Source organism: Acomys minous, assembly GCF_964271855.1.
Source record: "Acomys minous genome assembly, chromosome: 4".
NCBI lineage: Eukaryota > Metazoa > Chordata > Mammalia > Rodentia > Muridae > Acomys > Acomys minous.
Window position 1 is genome coordinate 39,172,389 of NC_140486.1, and position 25,031 is coordinate 39,197,419.

General features: G+C 45.8%; 1 protein-coding gene across 3 annotated transcripts in view; it reads left to right on the forward strand.

Annotated features, from left to right (window-relative positions):
- The first annotated feature begins 1,191 nt into the window (after positions 1-1,191).
- Positions 1,192-25,031, forward strand: part of SEMA6A (semaphorin 6A) — a 119,130-nt gene continuing 95,290 nt past the window's right edge. For 2 of the 3 annotated variants that reach the window (XM_084778250.1, XM_084778252.1), the window contains exon 1: positions 1,192-1,869. The gene's annotated coding sequence lies outside the window, so the exon portion shown is untranslated. The remainder of the gene's footprint in view (positions 1,870-25,031) is intronic. The other variant, XM_084778251.1, reaches the window with a different exon arrangement.

A 25,031-nucleotide genomic window follows, 5' to 3' on the forward strand; every position in this document is an offset into this window, starting at 1 on the left:
ATCAGGGAACATGGACTTAGTGGCACTAGCCCCAAATTGGGGAACAGGTACAATACGAAGCTACTCAGCCAACCTGGGTCTGATACCTCGATCCTCCTCCCCACCTGCTTTTCTCTGCTGATCTAATGTGCAGTGGATGGCTCCGGGAACTGCTTGGCCACCCAGCGTTACTTTCTTTGAAGGCTGCGGCCTCAGTGGGCACCATCTGCGAACCCTACTCTGAGAGCCGCAGCCCAGGCGCGCAGTTGCTTGCGGGGCGCAGCCGGCACGGTCGGGAGAGCGCCTCGAAGGGGGGAGGGGACTGTGGCGTGGCCTGACCAGTTGGCACAAGCCTGTAACTGCAAGACTTCTTTCCTATTGTAAATCCAAGCAGCGGAGAGAGGCCGTGCCTGCCATTCTTCATGCTCTCGTAACAATAGAGCCTTGGAAATTGTTGCGCTTTCCCTTTTCCGAGAAGCTGTTGGATTCTTTTTGGTATTGTTTGAGTCTTATTTCTAAAGTTTACTCATTTCTAAGAACAATCCTCATCGCGGACTTTGACACTGAGATGTTTTAAAACAGATCGCGGTCGTTAACCACGTTCTCATCAACGCAGTTCATATGTTTATTCAACGTGTGCTATGACCGAGTGTGTGTGAGAACTATTTTTAACCACACCGTCTTGTATCTAATGCATACAAGGTAGAAAGAGGAACCACCACTTCCAGAATCTGCCTTCTGATACAGTAATCAGAAATGGGAAGGCTCGCCATCTCTTTAAAACTTTTCCATTTAAGAAAATCGATGGAGAAACTCTTTCTTGTAACTCGCTCCTCACTAAGTCTATTTCTATTTATTTTTCTGATTTGGCAGGGCTCAGCAGTGTTGTCTGGAATTTCTTTTCTTTTTCTTCTTTTGCTAGAGCAGATGTGGGGGTGGGGAGACAAGGGTTGGGCTTCCCCCTCGAGTCGCCCCCTTTGGGACCTCCCGGGTTTGCGCCCTAGGGAGGGAAACTGAAGTGGTTAGAAGCAGGGCGGGCGACTTAGTCCAAAGCTCCACCTGCACCCTCTCCATCCCTCGCTCTCTTTCCCTCGCACACACACCCCAGCTCTCCTTTGGGTCGGACAAACACGCCAGCCCAAGGAGGCGGGGTTGCTGGAGGAGAGTCCTCTCTGCGCAATCCAGTCCGGGACTTGGCTCCGCCCGGAGCGTCGGCCTCTCCAGTGACACAAGAGTAGTGAGCCGCGCGGGGTGAGGCTGCAGCCAACTCCGCTCTCCACACACTCGGCTGCCTAGGCGCTCGGGACGCAGCACAGGCGCTTTTCCGCGGGGCCGACTGCCCGAGATGCCCGCTTAGGAGCGTGCGGCCGCGGCCAGCGTCGCCACACCCGGGACACGGCGCTCGGGGTTGCAGAGCCGGCCAGAGCCCTGCACCTCTGCCTCAACCCCCCACCCCGCCCCCCGCCCTGAAATGACTAGTTAATGGGCGCTGGCACCGCTGAGGGGACTCAGAAGTGAATCCAAGTGGAATTTGGATTTGGAAAAGACTTTCTTGAACATTTACCCCGGTCCTCGCTGGTTTTTCTTCTTTTTCTGTTTTTCCCCTTCTTTTCTTTTTCTTTTTTCGGGTTTTTTTTTTTTTTTGCCTTCCTCTCCCCTCCTCTTCTGTCATTGGAGATGAACACAGCTCGTTTGCATCCCAGAAAGTAATCGCCGTGACTGTTGCCCCCAAAGAGACAAGCACACATGTAGGAATGACAAAGGCTTGCGAAGGAAAGAGCGCAGCTCAAGGCCCAGAGCGATCTTCTCGATAATGGATTACTAAATGGGATCCACGCCGTGCCAGTCCGCTCCGAGCCGCGGCCGCCTGCCCGTCGATGCACCGAAAAGGTATAGCCCTGGCGTCCTTGCGCGCCCCACCTCCTGGATCCAGGCTGGGTTGAGGGTCCCGAGGTTACCCCGGGAGCGCGTTGCGGGCTTTGTAGTGTCTGTGTTTTATTTGGCTTCATGTCTCTGTTTCCTGAACGTTGTCCCTTTCTGGGGGAGAGTCCAAGCCCTGCCTGCAGCTCTTTTCAGTCCCGAACCCCAGAGACCCCATGGCAGGAGCTTTCCCACCCGCGTAGCGCACACCACCGGCGCCGCCCCGGACCGAGACCGAGTGGATGCCTGACCTACCCAGCGGTGTGGCGTGTGTGGTGTGTGTGTGTGCGTGTGTGCGTGTGTGCGTGTGTGTGTGTGTGTGTGTGTGTGTGTGTGTGTGTGTGTGTGTGTGTGACCCGAGGCTAAGAGCTCACTCTTGCGCCAGTAGGGAGGAGAGCGGCCCTGGAGGGTGGGATTCTCGAAAGCTCCGGGTCCTGGTGTCGAATGTCGGGGCAGGAGAAGGGGTTCTGTCCTCGAGGGCTAGAAAGGGTTGGGGAGTACAAGGCTGTTTGTGTCCAGCCACAGGTTTAGGTTGTGATGTGGGAGAAATGGTTGTGTGGAGAGAGTGAAGAAGAGAAGATGAGGATCTTTTGTTATCGGCGCGGGGTCTGGGCTGGGCTCGGTGGAGTGCGTGAAACTTGTAATAGCCCTGAGCATCTGCGCACCCTGTCTCTTGGTGGGATCCACTCTTCAGTCGCCGCTGGCACCAGAGGTTCCGGGCTTTGTTTGCTAGAGAAAGTGCCTAGGAGCTTGTGTCTTCGTATTGCGTGCGCCCCCGCCCTAGGTCCTGTCCCCCTGCCTCAGCTCCCACTCGAGCAAGCAGGGCACCATTTGTCGCAGCTGCGTCTCTCTCAAGCACCGAGCTCTACATTCTAGGGCTGGATCCTGCTGCGCCTTCCTCCAAGACCTGTGCGGTCTCTCTCGGGAAAAGATGTACCCCGGGAGAGAGAAGGGCGGAGAGACTGGTAATAGATAGTTCTGGCCTTGCCACTCTGATGTAGGCTCTGCTAGGCTGCAGATTGTGGGTGTCCTGGAGCTCTGTCTCTCAGGCTGTGGGGCGCCTGAAGCAAGCTGGGCAGTTCCCTGTTAATGACCCTACTAAGTGGATAGTGTCACTTTTCCCAATTTCAGCGTTTGACTCAGCGCCCCACGGAGGGAGACGGTATAAAGCAGCATCCAGAGGTCCCGCGGGCGGTACAGAGCCAGGCTGCTGTCCCAGTCTTGCATGTGTCAGAGAAAGAAGCCGAACCCAGACATTTTTCCCGCTCCCTCACCGCCCCTTTCCCAACGCCTCCTCCCCTTTACAGTGCAGGGTCCTGTACCCGGCGCTACTGGAAAGTTTCTGTGATAGCTACAGACTCCTGGAAACACCAGACGAGGGCTCAGCGAGCTCATTCCGATCTCGAGCGAATTGAGCGGACAACTGGGATATGACTAGGAGCTAGCTGCTTGTTCACTGGAGAATGGCACCTCCTGGCCCGTAGCACTTGCTGGACCAGGGGCTCAAGCAACTAGAGCCCGGCCGGGGAAAGGGGGCGCCCGCGGGGGGAGGGGATGGAGGGGGCATTGGAGACGTATTGAATTCTGGATGCTAGTATGACCACAAGTGTCGGACAGAAGCCTGACGTGTGTAGACACTGGTACTGGCTTAATGGCTCACGAGTTTCTAGCTCCAAGAGCAGCATCTCGAAGCCCCTGTGCCAGGCGCAAGGCTTTGCGGCTCGCACATGTCCAGGGAAGAGAAGAGCAGGGCCAGGTGTTTGTGGAGTGGAGGCGAGAGGAACGATTGGAGGCGCTGTCCTCCTAGCCTGGGCAAGCATTTCCAGAGGCGGCCTCCAGTCCGTGGAGAAGTGGGCAGTCCCGCCTCTGTCGGTGTAGAGCAAGTGTGGTTGCCTTAAGAGTGTGGTGACCAAGCACAGCCACAGAGGGATCTCTCTCTCCCCGTTTACTCTGGATGAAAATCGAGTTACTCCTGAATGGAGATCCTTGAAAGGTTTAAAATACTGGCGAAACCAGAACACAACCACACTGTATTTGTAACTTTTTTTGGCATTTAATTTAGTTGTATTGTTCTTAATTAATGGGTCTCAGGAAAAGAAAAAAAAAAGCTAGCGCTTCACTTCCCTCAGCCTTGGTTTCCATGTGTTTCTCGGGTAGGGCACTCAAATGCCTTTGCCTTATTTTTCCTTAATCCTGGTGATTTGGGCCTTCCTTCCCCTGGCGGACTTATATTTTGGCGTCAAATCCACCATCTGCTACTGTGATGGCAGGGGTTTAGTGGCTTCAGATACATTAATCCTTTATTTAGCTTGTCCCACGCCCCAGGTAAAGATGCCTGTGCTCCATTTTTTGAATGAAAACACCACCTTTCCCCCCCCCCCCGCCCTGCCCAAACAGCTACCAGAAGGCAAGATAACAAGCATTTGTGTGGTTTATAAATTCCACGTTTAGTCTTCTACAATAAACTTTTATTAAACTACTCCAGGCACCAGAGTTAATTATTAACCTAACCTTAAACACAGTGGCAAATCTGCGTCTCCCCCTATTAACCTAAACTGTCTGTTAAAGCATAATTGTCCTAGCTGCTTGCTTTCAGTTTACCTATTTCTGTTTATGTAGTAACTTGTACTTGAATCTTAGGTGTCCTGTACTTTTGTTTTTATTTTAGTTTCATACATTCTTGAATGAAGGTCTTTGCAAGCCAATATAAGCAGAACAGAATGAGCAACAGATCTGAGACCTTGATTTCCTCAGGAGTCTTTAAATTCATCTTGATGCAAAGAAGTATTCTATTTGTGTTCCTTATTTGCTGTGATTGGGAGTGGTGGCCTCCCTTGTGGGTTACATTTTACAGCCATGACCACTTTGCAATCGCCACATCCCCAAGAGCACAGGCTGTCTGCTTATATGAATGCTGCACAGACAGCCTAAGGCATTCCCTTTGGAATCTTTATCCGAAGACTATGTGTTGGACAAAACGCCTACATTTAAATAGAATAAAAATACATATGCCCTTGTGTAGAACACTCAAGTAAATGATGAATGAATAAGTGGATGAATGAGTTTGTCACACATGGTTCACTATTTTCTTGTAGAGCAGGCAGGGCTTACTCTACCTGCAGCAGGAACAGCCTATGCTTTTAAGTGAGTGGCTATTACACAGTGATAATAAGGGTTACTCTTTGTATACACACACACACACACACACACACACACACACACACACACACACAAGTTCTCTCCACATCTAGTAAATGCTTTTGCTATCATTTTTTTAAAAGAGAACATTTGCATTTTGAGGAGGCGTGTTAACACTGCACCAGTGAAACTGAGTGTGTTAAATAAGAGATGGCAAGAGTTACCCAGGCTGTTACCATTGAGTAAAAATAAAGCATGCAGGTTTGAAGAGCTTGTGCTAAATTTACAGTAAGCACCTATGCTTTCAAAGTGAATGGGTAATTGCATGTTCATATTTTGAAATGGGGGGGGCGGAATGCTGTTTTGCATAAGGAAGTTTACATACAACCCATAAACTGTAGCTTACTTCTTTTCAGAGGGTGTGTTGATAGGTGAAAGAGGCCTCTTAGAGTGACGTTTGGAGAGCTGGTATACTCTCCGATCTAATCTGTTTACACAAAGGGAAATCACAGAACAAGCTAAACTAATTGAAATGCCTTAATTAGGCCCCTGCCATTTCCCTCCATGTAAACTCTATGTCTACACTGCAGCTCCCAGCCACACCCTTTCTCAGGTTAAGACAGTTTCTTGTCTTCCTCCCACAACAGACACTTTTTGATGTAGTTATTTAAGAACTTTGTGTTATAGCACCTATGTTTGTGCCAGGGGAAGGTGAAGCCTTGGAGCATCCTGCTGTGCCCTCCCCCCATCAGGGCCTCTTCTCTTAGGGTATCCTGGAGCCAAATAGCTCGGAGATATTTTTATTTCAGAGTGAAGGCTTTTCTCATTTGCCTTAAAATGTACTGCAAGAGTAACTGAGCTATTCTCTCTGGCAACCACATGGCTGCCTCTTGGGGATATGGTAAGGTAGGAAAGGGAGGGAGGCATTTAATCCCTTTGAAATGGGCAAATAAGATGTCATACCCACAAACCCCAAGGGAGAAGAGAGTTCAGGGCTACTCAGCATGGGACTAGTACAGTGTGGTGCATTGCATATGTACACAAGGGCATCTTGCTTTGTGAAACACAGGAGCTCTTGCAAAGTGTTTTTATTAGAGTAATTGTGATTACACTCATGGAGAGTCATACTCCACGGCTAGCACACGGATGCTTATATCGCCTCTTTACACCAACCTCTCCCAGACCACAGTGGTAAATAGTCAGGGCACACCGGGTAGGTAGCTAGCTCTTCTTGGACCTAATCGATATCTCAAATCTAACACGTTCAGAAAGCTTTATTCTGGTTCATTCGACCCGAATTAGTTTTCTTCATTTCCCCCCGTGCTAACTCCACAACTTGCTCAGGCCTCAGAGCTTAGCCTCAACTCCTGCTTCTTTCACGCCGCATGCCTGTTGCAGCTTTGTACTCCACCTGTGGGATGCACAGTACCACCCAGTCTGTCCCAGATAGTCGACCACACACTCTGTCCTGGTCTACCACCTCCCTGGCCCACACATGGTGTCCCTCTGCTGGGTTATTGTGTCAGCATCCCTCTGCTTTCGGGTCGTATCAACTTCTCTCAACAGAGCAGCTAAAACCCAACAATAATTACAAGTACATAAATTCCTAAGCTAGCTCAGCTAGCCTATCTTTTTCTACTAAAAGATTAAACCCGTCTTCTGCCACTCTGGCCCATCCCGGGCTCTCACTGCTCCTTGAGTTTACGTGCATCTGCAGGCATGTGGCCCTGGAGGTCCTTCGAGGGGTCTTTTGCATAGGCTTTGAGGGTCGGGGGAGGAGGTTGGAGAAGCTCTTTCTCCAGATGTCTGCATGATTTGCTCCTCATATGCTGGAGAAGTTTGTTCAAATATCACTATCTCAGAAAAGCCTTGCCATGCACCTGATTTACTTGACCTCTGACATGAAGTCAAGGGTACCTTGGTTTTTCGAGACAGGGTTTCTCTGTGTAGCCTTGGCTGTCCTGGACTCTCTTTGTAGACCAGGCTGGCCTTGAACTCACACAGATCTGCCTGCCTCTGCCTCCCTGAGTGCTGGGATTAAAGGCGTGTGCCACCACACCTGGCTGAAGGGTACTTCTTAACCTCTTGTAGGCCTTATTTTATTATTCTCAGAGTCCGACAAACTATTATCCTTGTTTATTTTGGTCATCTTCTAGAAAATAATACCAAGAAGGTGCATAGTATCTTTATGTTTTATTCCCTATACTTAACCACCCCAAACAAACAAACAAACAAACCCTGCCATCACAGGCCTTTCATCTTAAGTGTTTGTTAAATGAATAGAGAGGGCATCTTTCTGTACATAAGTGGTCTAAGTGTTATCTTTTTTTTTTCTGCCTTGTTTTTTCTTCTGTCTCAAATGGGACACTTCCTTCTTGTGTCTATGACTGTGCATCTGCTGTCTTCCAAATACACAGGCATACTTTCTCCTCTACTATTAGTGGAATAGTCACACTGTGTGTTGTTTTTCCAGTGTCGATAATGGATTGGAGTCTTTTCATTCCCACAGGCTCACCCAGTCCCCTTCTAGGACCAAGAGCACACATCTGTTAGACACCTGGTGGTAGCTGGAGGGAGACTGCACTAGGGTAAATCAGCTTGCAAAAGGAATGGAGCTAAGAAGTAGCCAGCACGGATGGGGACCAAGCTTCTGACTCGGCTTTCCTTTGCTCTTCATCCTAACCACTGACTACTGAACCTTTTCCCCCCAATAATTTTCAATATTTGCTGTTTGGGGGGAGAATGTAACCTTTGTCTTTGTCTTTGCCCTATGTCAGACAGCTGTTAAAGAGCCTAGACCCTGAAGGGTCCAGACTCTTATTTTCTTGGATGAGATACTTTACTGCCCCGAGGCGGCATTACGTTGGATGAGTTCTCTGAGTTGAAAGCCTACTCTTTCCACCTTGGAGGATTGCAGACAGGATAATATGAAATAATAGGGAAAGTGAATATAGTTTATAAAACAACTACTGGAAACTTGGGAAGTCTGATGTCAATTCTTCTTTCCGACTCAGACCCTGGCATTATGTAGACCCTGCGTTGTCTTCTACATCATCAAATGGGCGTTGTACACTGTTGACATGGTTTGAATGTAAACCACATTATGAAAATTAACAATTTCCTGGGAATCATTGGAAACACACAGTCCATATCTAGTGTGGATTGCAGCTGAATCAATCAGAATGTCAACTGCATCAAGTAAAGATTGCTTTCAATATGACCATTTCTGGCCCAAGGTCATGAGAGTGGCACTCTGCCAGATATTATAAGGGGGAAAAACACAGGAACAGAATTATTCTGCAATCATATGCATCAACGTCAATGCAGCCATTAATGTAGAACAGATATGTCAGGGCAAACTAAGGGTACCGAAGAAAGTTTCCATATTTTTAATAATAACGGCAAGTTCACTGTGGTTGGGGAAGTTTAAACTGCTTATGGAATGCAATGGATAGGTCCAGAACTAGTTCTGAGGTCAAGTCTGGCAGATGCAATGTGTGTGTGTGTGTGTGTGTGTGTGTGCAGATATCAGCATATGGAATGTATGTGTGTATTTACAAATAGGATGACTTTATTTCTTCTCAGTTTCCATTTGTAAATTTTGAGATTGGTGGTAGCATTGTAGATGTTGGAAGGACTAAGTGGGCTAACACCTGCACATAACACAATGCCTGGCACACACAAGCGCTCGTTAAATACAAAGGCTGACTTTTATTTGGGTAACTGCAGTCATGGAAAATGGCCTGGGAACTGATTTCAGAAACGCTGATCCTGCTTTGTGGGGGCAGGGTACAGAAGGAAATGGCTGCAGGTCTGTAGTGCAGAGAGTGCATACAAAGGAAGCAACCCTCGGGCTCCAGAGGGGCAGTCACACCACAAGCCAGACACGGCGTTACAGGCTTGGAAGCGTGTGAACCATCTGCTTCAGAGGAAGAGGACCTATGATCCTTTTCTAAGTTAGGAAGTTGAAATATCACACCCAAAATGTGGAAAGGGAAACACAGGCAAACAAAACAAAACAAAAAAACCCACAACACTGTACAACTAAAACAATAGCAACATCAGGGACCAAAGAATTGTTGTTGTTATTGTGGCTGTTGCTACTGCCACTTTCTAACATTTAAAAATCAGTGCACAACCTTTACCCATACTTAGAGTCCGAGGGTCATCTCTTCAGGGATGAGCCAAAGTCCCAAAGAGGAAAATTTACAAAAGAAAAGCCTCGCTGCCTATTGCATTCTTCCTGGAGGCTCTGCCTGCAGGCTGCCTCTACAGGACCACTTTCAATGTTGACTGTATGGTCGGTCTTTCCGGACCACACTTGAAATAAGTTTGGAAGAGCAGGGTCTCCAAGCAAAAACAAAGGGCTGCCTTCTCTACTACAGTGGGTAGCACTGGCTGCCTGGAGCAGAGCCCACTGATACCTTCCCCCATGGAATCTGAACTTTGAGTCAAGGGACAAGACTTAACAGTGAGGAAAAAAGAAATCTGATTGCTAAAAGACACAACAGAAGGAGAAATAAACTGATATTACCAGCAAAGTTCCCTGAGGATGCTACCTGCCTGTGTCCTCCCGGACTCCCTCCTTCCCTGAGAATTACAGTTATTTTCAGCTCCAGGGGCCAAGGGGCTTTTTGAAGTTCTGTAAATGGAGAGGTGATGGGAAGAGACAAACAAGTCAGTGACTAACATGCCCCAAAGACTGATGGTCTTGCCCCTTCCAGGCAGCAGATGAGATGACCCTTACTCTGAAAGGATGATGAGCAATAGATACTTCCACATGGGTACCACCTATAGACTTGGAACTTCCCTTTAACATGGCAACACATGCTTCTCCGTGGTTTCCAATTCCTCCTTGGTTCACCTTCTGCCAAGGTGTGATTTGGTGTGTAGATAGACTAAGGCAGGAACTGGCATTTTATACAATGAAAATGTAGCCCTGGAAGAAAAAAAAAAAAATCATTGGATGGGCCAGAAAAGAGGAAAGTGATGTCTTACTTCCTGTGTGATGCTATATGGGAGTTCTGCAGATGAGGAGCAGGCTGAGATGGGGCCTCCTTTCCTTTCGCCATTGGGTATTTTCTTTTTTCCCCTAAGGAAAGTCGTCATCTTCTCATTGGTATTACAGCATCTGCAGTACCGCCCTCCCTTTCCCAGACTCCAAATGCCCTAGAGTGAGCTACCTGAGAGAACACTTATAGGTCCAGTGTGTGGCCATGCTCCCGTCCCCAAAATGGAATGCTTCATGAACAGTCACATTCTGCCAACATCCTCAGATGACCCACTCCCTGTCCTTCCTCCTTTCTACCTCAGAGAGCCCTGTGACTTCATTCACATATTTGGGGCTTTGAATGCGTTTGCTCTTGGGCCTCAGGCACCCAGGTGGGAAACTCTTTCTATTCAGCGTTTCTTCCACTAGTCTAAAAGCAAGTGAGCGCCTGAGTCACCAAAGCAGAGACTCACCCTTGAATGGTGAATGGGAAATAATGCCTAAATCACCCCAAGCCTTCGGGACTCCAGCGTGTGCAGCAGAATGGCAGGTGGTGTGTTGGGTTGTTTGGCTTTTGTTGTTGTTGTTGTTGTTGTTTTTTAAAGAAGACTCGCTAATGGTTTTTGAGATGGATTCTGTGCTAATTCTGCTCCCATGATGAATGATGGTCCCAGCTAGACACTGTCTCGGGGATCTTCATCTATTAATCACGGAGGCTGCTTTCTTATTCGGTTGCCATAGTTTCTGTGCCTCAGCTAGTATTGGGGTGTCTTGGGAAAGATTTGAGACATACTAGGGCTTGCAAGCCCTGCAGTTATTTTGGCAATGGTGCTCTGGCAGAGCTGAAAGCCGCTTCTGGTGTAATTCAGTGCTAGATTAAAAGAGGCAACTTCAGAGATCATCTCCCTGGACCTTGTTATGTGCGCATCCAGCTGCTGCTTATTCCAGGACTTGCCTCTTCGTCAGCCTTGAAAAAAATCCCTCCATGGAAAAAAAAAACCTACAGTCCAAAGGCTGATGCCACTTTCGTCTTCCAGAAAGAAAGCAAAGGGTGTACACTCCTCATTAAGGGCTATTCATAAATGTGGAGGTAAACAAAGGTATTCATGACTTTGCTGACAATTTCATCTACTCCTAGCTTGGTTTGGGCACTGCAGATTGCTAAGTACAATGACATCATGAGGGTCATGCCTTGTGTTTGGCCTTGCAATGGGAAGGTTTGAACCTTACTTCAGGTTTAGTCTTCGCTGTTCTTAAAGTTCAACACTAATTACTGAGGTGTTTGAGGCTATTTTGTTGTCATTTACAACAAAAAGATAACCATGGGCCAGTCGGTCTCCTGCCTGTGTCAGCTCTCCAGCAGATTAACCTCTTTCATGTCTTTGTTGTTACAATATTTTGTTTTGGGGTTGCTGATTAAGGAAAGTTTTCTAGTTGTGACTATATTGTGTGGGTACATCAAGAAAAGATTTAGAGGAAGCAGTTGCTGCAGGAGGGAGAGACAAAGGCTGTGATGCTATGCCTCCTGTGTGAGGGAGGCCACAGCTGGCGCATGCCTTACCCAGTTTAGTCCTGTGTCACACGTGCTCTTACACATGCTCCTTAAAGTCTTAGTTCTCATTTCTCAAGTGGACTTTATGGAACTCCTGCATGTCCAGGCCAAGTAATTTGATTCCTTTGCAGATTAAAACATTAAGAAAGAAAGAAAGAAAGAAAGAAAGAAAGAAAGAAAGAAAGAAAGAAAGAAATCATAACACCCAAAGGAGCAAATTGGCCTGGATTCTGGACATGCAAAGCAGCCAATGAAAATGCAGGAGACTCCAAAGAAGCAAGCTTTGAATTCATTACAAATGGGACTAATCTAGAAAATTAGTCACTTAAAGAAAAAAAAAACTGGAAAATGACTAGTTTTTATTTCAAAGTGAGCTTCAAAGCAGCCGTTTTAAATTTCCCCAGATCTGGCTTGCCAAAATGCCTGTGTAAGATCAGCAAGCGTTTTTGAATGCACGCGCTTGTTATAAAGATGACTCCTCACCCAACCACACCGAATGATTGATTTTAGAGACCAATAATATGAAGTAAATGAAAAGGATTACATGGCTGTAATTGCTACTGGCTTCGCCAGGCTTCTGGGCACCGGAATTCCTTGTGGAGAAACACTTTTAAGTGTCACATCAGTTTTTGATCATGTGGTCTGCCTGCCTTACCCATAGGTTGCAATTACTGGCTGGCCCTGTGTCACCTCCCCCTCATGTATCTCCCAGATGCAAGGAAAGCATGCTTTTGTAAATTCGGTAGCTTGGTTTTTTTGGAGGGAGGTGGGGCAGGGTGAAAAGAAATGTCCCTGCTCATTTTGTAGTATTCTGCATATGTTTGTACATATGGATGCATACACATAAGCACAGGTGCTCATCCACACACACACACACACACACATACATGTGCACACAGCCTTGTACACACATGCATGCACAGATGCACACATGAGTACACACACACACACATATGCGTGCGCATGCATGTGCGTATAATGTAGAGATGAAGGAGAAGGGGCGAGGAATGACTGCATTTAGGTGGAGCGTTGTCCACGGCAAGGCTGAGAGCATGTACCCACTGACCTGCGAGGCAAACCAAACCACCCTGGGCTCTCTGTGTGATGGAGAGAATGACCCTGCCTCCTCACCAGAATGGCCATGTAAAGACAGCAATGACTGGATCCTGTGAGCCAGGGAACCTCTGTGTCAGTAGAGCTGCTCTCTCTTTACGTTAAGAATTTATCTGTCCTATCTTCTGATACTTGCTGGCTCCATCCTGGATTCAAGACTGTTTCTTCCAGAGACTAAAATGGCACTTTGAGTGGTGTCCCCATTCCTTCAAATAGAAGCGTACTATATGTGGGAGGCTGTGGACCAAGGGGCATTTCCTTTGCTTAAAACAAAAAACAAAAAACAAAACACCTTCAGTGAGCGCTAAACATAGCACTCAGGGAACTTTGAAAACTCGGGAGGAAGCAGGCTCTAACTTTTGGTTAAAAGTGTCTTTCAGGGTCTTGAGGTTTACAACAGATATCAAGAAACTGAATTATAAATGTTAATGTGCTATTTACATTCAACTTTTAACTAGAGAGCCTAATAAAAGTTAGCTATAATATATAAATGCCAACTTATGAATTAAATTTCGGACTGAACAATCATTCTGTAGCTTATATGAAACCTTAATGACATATAGTCCCATCTAGTTTAGTATAATTTGTGCTTATGAATTATAAATGCTTAGCTTTTACAATTAGACTTACCCATCTGTAGGCGTCTTAATGAGAAATTACCAAAATTGAATTAATTTGTAATATCGACGATACTGTGTTCTAGAATAGTGATTACCCAAGGTAGTTTTTAGAGTCACCTCCCACAGCGTGTAGCAGGACATTATTTTACTAGGAAAATCCTGTGGTGTGATCCATGTTTGGCCAGAGGAGAGATGTTGAAAGTGAAAAGAGCAGAGGAATTCCATATGTAGCCAAGACTTTGTTTTACTTTTAAATTTCATTTATTATTTTGTGTCTATGCATGAATGTGCATGAAATTCTCCACATGTGTGCTGTGTGGGCATATGGAGGTCAGAAGACAAATTTTAGACATGTTGTTCCCTCTTTCCACCTTGTTTTGAGGCATAGTCTCTCTTGTTACTGCCACATCTGCCACTCTGATGTGTACTGCAAGCTAGCTGGCCCATTAGCATCCAATCAATGCTTGCACATCTGCTTTTTACATAGACCCGAGGATCAACTACACTTTTGCCAGTAAGATTTTTTTATTGGCCAAGCCATCTTCCTGGTCAAGTGATGTTCAGAGTCCAGGGATGTTTCTATTAAAAAAATCAACTGTTATATACAAGGTGTTTCCTCTCATTTGTGATGAAGGGAAGTTGAACATCTTAAATATGCTGATTAATTAATTCTCCAGGGATATTTTACAGGGTGGAGCTCATGTCACAATTTGCTGGCCCTAGAACACAAGCCCCATAACTACTGCCCAGTCACCTCCATTCCCAAGAACGCTGAGGACCACATATTCGCCTTTGCCGTGAGAAACAAGCAACATCCAGTCCTTAAGCAGCTCTCCCCACACCCAGCACACCAGGTGTGGAAGAGAAGACTTCGGAATGCTGGGAATAGCTTGACATTATCGGATTATTATTGAAATGCAAGTTCTTCCCGGCAGAAATGAAAGGGCGAAGACAATGTATTTTCTTCCATGTGATCAACTATACCTAGCCTTCTTAGCCTTGACTGGAGGGCCTGTTCTATGCAAAGTATTCATGACATGCAGGCAACGTACTTTGCCCATGTTTACTGTGTGCCCTGGGCCTTTCCCAGGTGTACGCAATGCTTGTCCTTCTCCTCAAAGGAAAAGATGGGCTGCCAGCAGGAAGCTGCTCTTATGGGGCCCACCTGTAAAGGAAGGCTTTCCTTCCAAGCAGTCTTGTCAGGTCCCACATCAGGACTGGCTGGATATATTGATCGTTGTCAAGAGTGTTAGTATTAAAGACTCTCTTATATAGCGCTTATTTTTTTTCCTAGGTATGTCAACAAACATTGCCTCATTTCAGCTCATTACATCTCTGGGTGGTAGGGCAGGTATGGTAATGGGTTAGGCAGGGCAGCTGTTATTATGCTCAGTGTAAAGAGGAGATAACTGAGGGTCAGAGAGGTCACATCATTTGCTTGAGAGCACGGCTCTGATCAGAGAAAGGCCCGGGACAAGGTCTCCCCTCCCCTTTAAATCTGAAATGTCGCTGTGTTGTTTACACAGGACTTTAATAATTTGTGAAAGGACTGCAGTTTCTAGCCTCAGAGGCTGCAGAGCGATTGGGTCCTGAATGCTTTGCTTCTCAGAGGAGGGGTGTTGAGTTGTCCCTGGAGAAGTATTAGGACAAAAGTCTGACGAAGAAGACCCACTGACCCTAGAGGACGTTTTAATTTGGGATTCTGCTTCGTGGCTGGAGTGAACACGGTAACATCAGGTGGCAAGTCTGTGACACTGACCAGATATTTCTGGTGAGGATAACTTCCTAGGATATTGCACCTTGCACCTATGGGACGGAAATGTGTTTTTTTGTTTTTTTTTTTTTTTAAGCAGGAATAAAGTAGACCTCGTAAACACAGCTGGAGCGCCTCTTCCCTCTGGCAGCCATATTACTCTGACTCAAGACTAACTACCATTGTAATGAAAAGAGCAGCCGGGCTTGATTCAGCACTTAGACAATTTAGTTTACTTTCTCCAGGTGAGAAAACACCCTACACTGCTGCACCGACCACAGTGAGTGGGTTTAGAATGTGCCCGTCAGTTAGTTGTGAAGCTGTAGAGGGGCCCATGCTTCATGGTTTTGTTTGTTTTGTTTTTTAATTTTGCTTTTTGGATTTATTTATGTATGAGTGCTCTGCCTGCATATATGCTTGCACGCCAGAAGAGGGCATCATGACCCATTATAGATGGTTATGAGCCACCTTGTGGGTGCTGGGACTTGAACATGGGTCCTCTGGTACAGCAGCCAGTGCTCTTAATCACTGAGCCATCTCTCCAGCCCCCATGCTCCATGTTTTTAGCAAGAAGGTGACATCACCAAGTAGATCTTTTCTGAAGTGAGGTTAGACTGTGGGTGGACAGAAAGGGTAAGCTCTGGTTGTTTGCGAAAGGTCCAGGAGGCCTTGGGATCTCATTGGATGTGTGAGGTATAGAGTTAAATGAGTTTGAAATAGCCCTGGGATGTTCCATCTGGGCAACTGAATGAGAGTGGTGACACTGGCCAAGACAGGAGGCTAGGTTTACAAACAATGTATTTAATTAACTAGCAGCCGCCACACCCGGTGTTTAAGTCACATGCAATAGACTGAACACCAAAGGCTTCCGTACAGGTCTACTGTGCACATCCTGCCTCTAAGTGTGTTAAAGGCTTGTAGATGAAGGGTTTCCTGTGTCACCTGACAGCACTGACACTTTCTCTAGCCTTGAGAGGGTTCCCAGTATGTTCAATGGTAGATAGCAGGAAAATGACCTGTGCATCCACTGTCCATGTGAAACCCAGTCCAAACATGAGTCACCAGCTTGCCACTTCTTTCCTTCTGAATAGTTGTACTTTTTGAAAGCTATTGAGTTTTGAAATTACGTATCTATATGCTTGTCCCTTCCTTCACTTCTTCTGGGGTATCTCTAAATAAATGATTATCTTTTGAGCAACTGAAATGGCACAGGTGACATTACCACAGAACGTAAATAATAGTTCAATGGTGCTGTTTATTTAATGAGACTGTTAATAAGACAACTAGTGTATGTGTGTGTGCGTGTGTGTGTGTGTGTGTGTGTGTGTGTGCATGCGCACGTGCGTGCACGGGCGTGCGAGTGTGCTCTTGTGTGGGCTGCATTGTACTAAAATTCAGCACATACAGTGGAAGGGAGAATGTGATGTTTAATGTTTTACTAAAAACATCTTCGTTGTATAGGAGATTGATGTCTCACATATTTCATCTTGTGGCTCTAATCTTTAGATAAATATTGACATTGTATAGTTACCCAGATGAATCTTCCAACATAATGTAAATATTAAAAAAATATTTATCTTTTTGTGGAGTCCTCAGAAGGATGAGTATTCTATGTTTACTTTCATGTTGCCTTTTTCTTACAGGGTTTTCTAAATTAAACTTGTAGCATAAAAGTCTTATTCTTATCTAATATTTCCAAAAGGAGGCTGAATAGTATGACGAAATAACAGAACAACGTAAGAGAGGAGTAAGAAGAATAAAGACGAGAAACTGCAAGTATTTTCAGGTGGCTTAATAGACTCCAGTTTCTAGACGGGAAAAACCTGTATTTTAAGGGCACATTCGAATTGAAAATGAATACTTTGATTCTTTGAAAAAAATTGGCACCATGTTTGAGTTGGTGACATAATGCCGAGAGCGGACTTTAGATCATTATCGATCACATGTGGACTTGCTGCACAGATGTGGGGTGGCTAGTTTCTAACTTCACTGGTAGGCTGCCCTCTAGCGTCACTTGGTCTCAGCACACCCATTTTTGTTCAGACTCCCTGAAAGGTGAAGGCAGTGTTACCGGTTAATCAGCAGCCACCCCCAGATATATGGGGCCCCCAAAGTTAAGAGACTTACAACAAAATGTGTGAATGGTTGTGATAAATTAAAACATGCCCATCACAAATGTCCTTGATGGCAGAGGACCATATTATATGGAAAAACACACCAATGACTGTAAATCAAAGCCAAAGTCAGTCAACATCAGACAAGTTTCAGGTCTAGCAAGTAGGAGAGCTTTGTTTGTTTGTTTGTTTTCTACTTTGTGTTGCATTAGATCCATAAGTCCTAAAGCAAGCTCTGCAAGTAAGTTTAGAAGGAATTTTCAATAAGACTAAGTCAAAGTAGTAAATGTCGAGGGAATATACGGCCATCCTTGGCTTTCTCAGCCTGGTGCGTTTCCCTGTGCCAACCCTGGAAAAGTAAGTTTAGCACTTTGTTCTCTGATGCTCTGAAGAAGCCTGGCTGCAGCCACACTGGGTGTGAGTCCAGTGGCAACAGTGAGTGGCAACTCTGCTCTTCCTTGGCTGGGGAGTGAGCGTCCTCCAGGGTCTGCAGTAAGTCCAGAGGAGTCATCAGACTCCAAGCGCATCCAGCGTGCAGCGACAGAAATGGGTGCCATATTTCCTAACAATGGCGGTGTGATGCTGCCGCCACTGCCTCTGCCGCTGCTGCTGCTGCTGGTGGTAGTGTTTGTCCTGGCCTTTTAAAGGACAGATCAGAAGGAACAATGAAGAGCGTGTTGATGCCTGGCCAGATTACAGCATTCTTGTGTCAGAGAACACCCTACACTCTGTGCCCTTGCTTGAGACTCATGTTTGTAGAGCAGTTGCTCGCTGGATGGGTTTTCTGAATGCAAAGTTTAGATTGTGGGTGATATTGGAAATCGTGATGCTCAGAGATTGTCACTGGAAAGCCAGTAGAGGGAGGGTTCTCCTCTAACTTAATGTTAGACTAAAAACCAACATATAAATGCAAACAACTCTATTTTCTACAACAAAACACTGTGCTTAGCTGCTCCTCCAGTGATAGGCACACTGGCCTATCAAATCGAGGCATGAGCTTTACACCCTTGGTTTCCAAAAAACCTAATTCCTGAGCAACAAAGTGGTCAATGGAAAAGCAACTCCCTATTCTGACCAGGACTGCACCCTGTGCTTTAGGAAGGTGCCATGAGGATATGGAAAAATTGGAGATTAAAGAAGAGCCTGGAGGAATGGCTCAGAGGTTAGGGACATTTATGTCTCCTCCAGGACTTGAATTCCGTTGCCAGGTCCAACTGCCTGTAACTCCAGCTCTAAGAAATCTCACCCTCTCTTCTGGTCCCCACTGGGCCCTCACACTCAAATATACAAACCCACACACAGGCACATGGGTGTGCACATAATCAAAAGTGAAGTCTATATTGTGTACATATCATCAAAAGTAAAATAAATATTTTAAGAAAAATATATATGATGAAAGTAAGTGGGCTGGGGCTGTAGCTCAGTTGGTGTGGTGCTTGCCTAGCATATGCAGGGGTCTGGTTCCCACCTGAGCGTAAACACAAGCCTGGAGGCTCAGGCCTGCAATCCCATAATCTCAGCACTCAGGAGACGGAAAAATCAGAAACTCAAGATCATGCAAGTCTGAAGGGAAACCCAGTCTCAGAAACAAAACAAGAGAGACAGAGAGAGAGAGAGAGAGACAGAGAGAGACAGAGAGAGAGAGAGAGAGAGAGATGGGGACCGTAATTAAGGGCCAAGCTAATCATTAATCCTCCAATAGGCAGGAATTACTTCTGGCCTTATCTACTCCAAATGTTTACTCAAATGGGCAGTGCAGTCTAATTCACAAAAATAAGGAATTTGTTGGGTCAGTGTTTGGGGAATGTGCTAGCAAGCAGGACATTGGAGATGGGGTGTCTCTGGAGACAGAGGATAGGAATGGGGCCCTCCTCAGTTGTATTCAACCAAAGTCGGAACCAGCTGTTTGGAGTTTCTTATGAAATGAATTCGGACTCTGAGCAGATGCCGGTGGGCAGATGTTTACAACACAAAACACCACTTCATCAGAATAGGCACCGGCTGGCACTGTCCTAGCCTCTTCACAAGTAAGGCAGGGATGGGCGGGGTCAGCAATGGCCCTCACCACCCAAGCCTGGCCGTAGGCTGAGGGTGGAGGCCCTGTTGGCACACTGAGCCTTCTCCGCAGCCAGGGAGTTTGGGTTGCAGGACTGCTTGAGTAAAGCCTCCAAAAGGGTGTTTAATACTTGCTTTATGTATGCCTATGCTTGTGTGTGTACTGGGCGAACCCTTTCAAAACAGCAAGTCAGAGGCCATTTGGATGTCACCACTCCCTAGTTACTAAGGCAAACCCAATACACATTTTCCCCCGTAATTTTGCTTTCTGTGTAATATTTGTGAACAAATGTCTTTTTTTTTTTCTTTGTTTGTTAGCCTTGGCTGTCTTGGACTCGTTTTGTAGACCAAGCTGGCTTCAAACTCACAGGACGGCCTGCCTCTGCCGCCCCCAGTGCTGAGATTAAAGGCCTGCCCCACCACACAGGCTTGAATGAATGTTTTATAAAAATTACTATGTATCGCTTTCACACGAATATCTCTAACTGAACCAGTTTAGTCCGTTCCCCTCTTTGCTAATTAACTGGTTATAACTGCAATGGGGTTTTGGTTATACACATTAGCTAAAATGTACTTAAAAAAAAAAAAGAAAGAAAAGAAAAAAGAAAGACATTAAAGCAAGTGCTTTGGGGGCAAACTGGCTTGACAATGGCTCATCAATAATTATATGGGCTCCGCACCTACCTGTGTAGCCTTCAATTAGCTGCTTTCAAATTCAGCAGTCATTGGTGTGTCTGAGGCACTTTTTTGAGTTAGAATTCTCTCATCTTTTCCTTTCAATTTTGCAAGTTGGGAACAAACTCTAAGTCACTCCTGGTGTGTACTGAGGGAATCTGCTAGCCTTCCATGGACTGGTGGATGAGTCTAAGTCAGAGTGAGAATTTACAAATGGGATGAAAAACCTTTCCGTCCGCATTATTGTTCATTGCTTCTCTGTACAGAGTCAGGCCATATATAGACAAAGAGAGGGACGCTCCCTAACTAGAGGGCTCTCTCTGTGCTCTATGCCCATCACCCCATTCATTGCCTCTCTCCAGAGATAAAGATCCAATCTGTACACTAGGTCTTCCCAAAACATGATCTGTAACCCAGCTAGGATGCTGGATGCATTTTTACCAGCCATAGCTTTTTATTTAAAAGAGATTCTAGTCTCTGTTGAAGCTGTGTCCAGCCGGGTGTGAAAAGGCTGTATGTCTGTCCTGATCCTGGCACTCATCCTGCTTGCAAGTATGTTGGGGTTTTCCTGACATCTTACTCTCAGCATTTTTCTCCAACAGTAAGACAGCCTCCTCCCCTCCATTTTCCAGGGAGGCTCCTGCTCCCATGAATGAAAGGCAGCTCTGACTAAAGGAGCCAGAATATGCCCAGCAACCAACGCCGGCTACTATTGAGCCCATTGTTTTCTCCCAGCACTGTGGAGCCAAATCTCATTTTATAGCACAGTGTATTGTAGGAATTCCACGCTATCAGGACAACAGGCTCTCTCTAATGCCTTGCTATTTTCCCCATTTGCTGCTGTCACAGGCAGCGCCACACAGTCCTGCAGCAGACAATTAGAACTCACTCCTCCCCAAGGCTCTGCTCTGCCCCATTTGCAAGGGGACTACAAGGCATCAGCTGCCATATTAAGTAGACACTAATGACAGCAAGCCTCGATCAGTGAACACCATGGTGGAGAGGATGTGTTTAAGAGTTGATTCCTATGAGGGACTAAATCTGGAATTCAGACATGCTCCCACTCCTGGGCTAACGCAAAGGTTTAGCAGAAGTTGGGCTAAGATTATGCTTGATGGATTTTTCAAATACTTAAGAGTAAATGAAGTGAGTGTGTTTAAAGTTAAACAAATTAATTTTTAAAAATTTTCCCAATAGGGTCATAGAAAGTAGGCCTGATACAAAGTTACATTGTGTGCTAATCAATGCGCTGTACATATTCAGTTTGGTTTTCCTCTATAGTTTTCAAAGAAGATTGCAAATTAGTAATACTGTTCTATTTTCCAAATTAGGAAGTGTCATTTGGAGACTTCCAATGCATCTTGGAGCCTATCCTCTTGCCACTTGGGCCCCTCACACTTAAATCTGGGGTTTGGAGTCTGCATCATTACCAGCTCACCCCTGAACACAATCCAGACACTTTTACAAAAAGACTTTGTAGTATATTTTGGCAATGGCTGAATGACAAGTTATTCATTTTTGCCACGTCTGGAAACACTTGGGACCACTCATGAAATAATTTCCTATTGGATTTATAAAGCTGCCCTATGGCTAATATTCCCTGTGAGGTCAAGTGTGAGGGATTATGGGTATGAATGGGCCTTCTTGCAGTGTAGTGGTAGTTGTTCTACCCTCTTTAAATTGGTTGTCACCTTCCTCCCTGTAGAGAGCGCACAGTCTAATGCACATTTAGGATGGGCTGTCTCACCTTCCTTCCTCTCAGGTCTCTTTAACTAGACTCTTCCATGGCCTGCGCACTGGCCTGAGGATGGAGCAGTGCCATTGTCTTCTGAAGCTGACTCTGGAGGACTTCGTTGAGGACCAAATCGTGAATTGACCCAGAAGGTGGCCAAGTAATCAGTGTAGTGTTTTTCAAAGCTCTTTATTCTCGGACTCCTTTCGTTTTGATGGATCTGCACACACCTGTCTTTGCCTCATTTTGAGAAATGGAAGGCGCAGGCTTCTCTCAACAGAAAGAGAGTCTGTGTAAAGTTAGGAGATTTTAAAAAAAGATCATTTCCCCCCAGATATTACTCTGTGTACTCTCCAGTTTGACAAACTAAAGCAAGTTGAAAGGATGGCTGCTGCAAAATCCTTCTTTTCAAAGGTATGCCAACATTGGAGGGTGCCCTAGGCCTCAGGCAATATATTTTCCACATGGTTTGGGGGGTGCAGGATGTTAAACAGTGCAAGGACTAGCCAATGGCTCTGCTTACAGTGCTCCCGGTCACAGCTACTTCTTCTGCAGGTGTCAGTGACATTCAGGGGCGCCTGAGTGGCAGGCTTTTCTCTTGCTCTTCATGCCGGCTAGTCTAGGTAACTACAGGGAGCTCAACAGACAGGGCAACTGTGTCTTACCAGAGAATGCTCATGATACGTATCAGGCTGATTGTTCCAAAGCTCTGCCTTGGCTGTCAGGCAGCTGATGGTTCCTGATGCTTCAAGTTGTCCCCAGACACTCGCACATCCTGAGGTTATTGATGTTGTCCTTGTAGTATGTCTGCATTTAATTGCAGACACGAAGCTGATAGTGGAGCTTTTGATTACAACTTATGTAATGCCTAGTGTGTACATGTCCAGTAATCAGAACAAGACTTAGAGGTGGCTGGAGGGACATGACTCCAGCAAAGAGAAGGACGTGCGCAGCAGACAGCACAGCCAGTGTGCGTGTGCTATCACTCACTGGCTGTGTGACCTCGGGCAACTGGCAACCTCATTATGTCTTTATTTGCTGTCTGGTACAGTGGGGTAGTAGTAGTTGGAGCTGCCTCATAGGCAGCCATAAGGATTACATGAGTCAATATGGGTAGACGGATTTAAGTACGTGTTACACTGTTAATACTGGGGAAGAACTCACCACCCCTATCGTCTGCAGATTTATGTAAGCATGGTGGAGAGAGATGAGCCCAGAGAATTTGCACGTGTGTGTGTGTGTGTGTGTGTGTGTGTGTGTGTGTGTGCACATGCACACATATGCTACAAAATAGCATACAGTAAGGACTGGACGCTTGGATTTGGCCCTTGTAGCAGCCTTCTTCACCCATTTTAATATCTTCACTGCTATCAAAGCCATTATACCCCACACTCTTCATCCACGATCCGGCTTCTACTCTTCCGTGTTTCTTTTAGTAGTGGCAAGCATCTCGACCGGGTGACACGCCATGAATGCCAAAAAGTCACTCACCTTCAAAGTCCCCAGTCATTTATGCACAGTGTTACTTGTTGAATGTGCTCCTGGGTGACAAATGAATGAAAGTGGAACTAATTCCTTCTGTCAGTGTTGGAATCCCGTTTTGTTGATTTGTTTTGTTTTTGAGACAGGGTCCCGTGTATCCCAGGTTGGTCATTTACTCTCAATATATTTGGTTGGTTTAGGGTGGCCTTGAATTCTGGATCTGCCTGTCTCCACCTCCCATGTGATAAAGATTACAGGTGTGTGCCACCAAACCTGACTTTATATTATGCTGAAGTAATCAAGCCTGGATTCTTATGAATGTTAGGCAAGAACTCTATAAGCTGAACCACATCCTCAGCCCAGAAATCTGCTTCATCAAAAATCCACATGTTTGGGCTGGAGGGATGGCTCAGAGGTTAAGAGCACTGGCTGTTCTTCCAAAGGTCATGAGTTCAATTCCCAGCAACCACATGATGGCTCACAGCCATCTATAATGAAAGCTAGTATCGTCTTCTGGCATGCAGTCATTACATGCAGACAGAGCACGGTATATATAATAAATAAATAAATCTTTTTTTAAAAAAATCCTCATGTTTGTGATCCAGGGAGTCAACGGGAGTAAATCTCCTTCATTTGCCAGCAGCCATAATCCATTCTGGAGGCTTCTGACTAGGGCACCAATCTGAGAGTAGCATTCCTTGTTCGGGAGATGATTTCGGTGCTGATCACAAGGTGTCCTATCTGTTTCAATGCACCACGATGCTCCAGCCAAACCTAAGGTGTCTCTATTATTGTTAGCTGCAGAACACCAAAGTGCTTGCTTGTTCAAGGCCCTCTAACTACAGGGCACTGAGATGTCCACTGGGCACCTGCTGACAAGTCCTTCCAGAGCTGGTCACTGGGGAAGATTACGTCAACCTGTCTGGGAAAAACATCTCCTTGTTTTCACCGATGTTAGGGAAATCCAGTCAGAGGCAAAGTTTCAAGGCCAGAAGACTCACGGGGCTCTTCATGTCACACGATTTTGTTGGCATTGGCACTTTAGCAGTATTGTCTCACAGATCTTATTTCAAGTTCAAGACTAAAAGGCAGAATAGTGGTGTCAGATAACCCCAGTCTCGATAATCTCCCTTTCCTAGAGTAATCCAGACATGGCTGATGCTGTGTCACTTGTGATGACCCTACAGTAAGTATGTACATTTTTGCTCTTAAGATAAAGACCTAGGAGGCTCAGAAGGAAATGTTGGGTAAGTTAACTACTGAAAATAATTAGCAGGCATGTGTGAAATTTATTTCTTGGAAACGACAGTGATCACTTTAGGTTGGGTAAGCGCCAAAATAAATGAATGAATGAATAAAAACAAACCAACAACTCTTTAAAGCACCAACCCCTTTCCAGGCAAACTATAAAGGGAGACTTGTGCCTTCTCATGTTCTAGGTTGGGCCCCGTCGCCAGCATGTGACTTTACAATGGCCATTCAGCAGAAGCATGAAGGATGTAGCTGGTATTTGGGGCCACAGCTAGTTAAGTTTGAATGTGTGTCATGATGGTCTATATAGATATTATATGCCATTGTCAGAGAGATGTCTGTGCATGAATATCGGGTGAGAACTCTAACTATTGTCTGTGAGCTGGCGGGTGTTCTGAAAAGTATTAGAATTTGCATGTGGCCTAAAGGATGGGGGGGGGAGAGGGACTCATGAACTTTGTGTAAATGGTATGTTTCATTCCTGTGGTTGCCAAGAAGGCATTCAGGTGGTACATTCTGTTAACAGTAATTGGATATTTATGCCTCATTAGAAGAGTGTAATCTCCTAGTTATTACAAATAGCCCCGTTTTTGTTTCGTGTCTCCAGTTTCTACCTCTGCTTATGTGTCTAGTCATTGTTGACAAAAGGAAAAACGA